Source organism: Triticum dicoccoides, chromosome 1B (genome assembly GCF_002162155.2).
Source record: "Triticum dicoccoides isolate Atlit2015 ecotype Zavitan chromosome 1B, WEW_v2.0, whole genome shotgun sequence".
Lineage (NCBI taxonomy): Eukaryota > Viridiplantae > Streptophyta > Magnoliopsida > Poales > Poaceae > Triticum > Triticum dicoccoides.
This window is the reverse complement of record NC_041381.1, coordinates 471,296,069-471,298,714: the sequence shown is the minus strand read 5'-3', so window position 1 is coordinate 471,298,714 and position 2,646 is coordinate 471,296,069. Positions and strand designations below refer to the sequence as shown.

At 45.6% G+C, this 2,646-nt stretch overlaps 1 pseudogene; it reads right to left on the bottom strand.

The window, feature by feature from the left end:
- Positions 1-2,646, bottom strand: part of LOC119350486 — a 13,921-nt pseudogene that overhangs the window by 1,840 nt on the left and 9,435 nt on the right.

The window sequence follows — 2,646 nt, the reverse complement described above, 5'->3', positions numbered from 1 at the left end:
CACCGCGTGTTCGAGCTGCCGTGGACGCAGGCGGCCGAGGCCTACGCGAGCCTCCTCCCTCCGCGGGACAGCGAGTTCCTCCCGGACGGACCTGGATTTTTCCTAACACATTTTGCGCGCAACTCATATCTCTTCCACACATTTAGCATGCACGTCAAATCAGCATGCAGTCAGGTCTCACAAAGATTCGTTGTATTCTAGCGTACATCAGTTTTCTTATAACATTCTCTCTCCCGTATTGCAGATACCAGACTGGCCCACACAGACTGGCCCACACAGACAGGCACAAGGAATCGGAGTGGTGTGGGTTGGGTCTAGTACCGCACAATTCTAATTTTAAACTACATCTGCGCGAGAGACAGAAGGGCTTTTAAGGCTAATTGACCGTTAAATTAAATGCGTAATGAACGATAATCATGTGTTCAACTAAATGTGACAAATGATTATAGAAAAAATACCGAAATTATTGTCAGAAAAAACTAATGAAATTAACTACTGGATAATACTTCCTCCGTCCGGAAATACTTGTCATTGAAATGGATGTATCTAGATGTATTTTAGTTCTAGATACATCCATTTTCATCCATTTTGATGACAAGTATTTTTGGACGGAGTCGGACGGAGGGAGTACCAAAGCATTTTTTAGATGAGTGTAGAGAACTCTATTGGAAATCTCACAGAACTTTACAAAATACAAAGTAACTATTACAGAATCTGGCGGTTTTCTCAAAAGTTCTTCTGATTTTTATTGAAAAGTTCATTAGTTTTTCAACTGAACTTTATGTTAACCATCCAAGAACTTGATTGAGACAATCCAAAGGACTTTATAAAATTAACGAGATAAGTTCTTCATATCGTAGAAAGTCCTTTGAGTTTCTTTTGTAAAGTTCAGTACAAATATTCTATTTGATTCATTTATTATTAAGTCCTTTGGATTTTTTTGATAAAGTTCTTCTGAAAATATTCATGTATTGTTAGAAAAATTCCCAAACTAGGTTAGTATGTTTCGTGTACAAAACCAAGGCAATAATAATTACAGTAACCAAACACTTCAGAGATAGCAGTAGATCCTCGTTTCTTCCATTAAATTCAGGTAAGAATTATAAGATACACATTCAGATCAATAAAAAAATTCCTGAGTATGGAGACTGGAGAGGGGCAAAACGAGTGCAGTCAATTGCTGAAAACTGCAATGGAGGAAACAAAATAAGATCAATCCATATTCCTAAGTGTGCTCGAAGAAAAATACATCGGATAGAAGCTACTATCACACACGAAACCAGATGTATCTTGAAAGATTGAGAAAAGAATAAAAATCTTGCTTAAGAAAAAACAAGGAGAGGAATCTCTGCTACCTATACTCTTTGAAGAAGACAAACGGGGAAGATGAGGAGGAGCTCTTGACTCCTCACAGGACTCTAGATCTGGCCACCACCGAGCTGTTCCAGTGGTGGTGGTGGTGATGCTCGTTGTTCGTGGACGCCCAGCATCCTTTCACCATCCCCACCATGGCGATGAGGCAGCCACGCTGCTCCATCTTTCCTCGATGGCGGATCTGGCGACAGAGGCAGCAGGGCATGGGCGGAGAAGAATTGCCTGCTGGTGAAGAAGCACATCTCACGGGAGGTGGTCTCGCGGCCATGGAGGAGGAGCGACCCGACGTTGTGTGGCCATGGTGGGGGAGAAGGGAGCCGGCGGTGCGCCAGATTCGACAGAAGATGGGGATGGGGAACGAGAGAGAGGGGGACTGAGCGGTGGGGAATGGCCGAGCGAGATAGATACGATGTGACCTGTATTTCTACCGCCGTGCCGCGTATAGCGCTGAGAAAATTAGAATAGGGGTTGTTGGGTGGGACCAGGTGGAGCACGCTCGCGCAGATCCAAATGACGCAGCGACGGCGACGATTGGAGTTGCGCGACTAACCAGTTAGGCATAGACATATTCGCTCCCGGACGACCTGCCGGCGCTCCTCGTCCACGAGCTTACACTCGGTACATTTCTGGCCATTGAGAGCGCCAACCACAACCACGCGTCCAGCCACCGGAATGGCGCATACCCGAACCGGCCGACGAAGAGCCCCAGCGACGCCTTGTTGGACACTGTGGTCACCATGGTCGCATGCACCGTGCCCCGCCTACGGCTCCACTCCTCCGCTGCCCGCACCAGCGCAATCGCGATCCCCTGCCGCTTGTAACACAACCAGGTTATCTTGCGCAAGATTTTTGGAAACCAGTCGAAAACCAGCCCTTCCGTTACCAAGCGAAAAAGTCAAATCTCACCCGAACTTTTTGAATTATTTGAATTTATACGGCAAACTTCAAATACATCCCGTATGCTTTACAAGAATTACAAATTAGCCCGACACAGGAAGCGTGATTCGAACCCGCGAGGCTCCCTTCGTAGGGAAGATGGTCTGACCAATGGAACAGGCACATTGTTGTGTTAAAACAAAGCGCAGACCTCTACAATACACTAGATCCTTGATGGCGTGCGTTGCCGCGCCCTTCGTTACTACCCTATATCGTTACGGATTTACGCCAATATATCGAGAAAAGTTTACTTGACAACAGGTTGGGATGTAAACTTCTGGTGACGTTTGAATTTGATCTAAGAATTAGACATTTTTTGTTGGAACGTTATGGAAA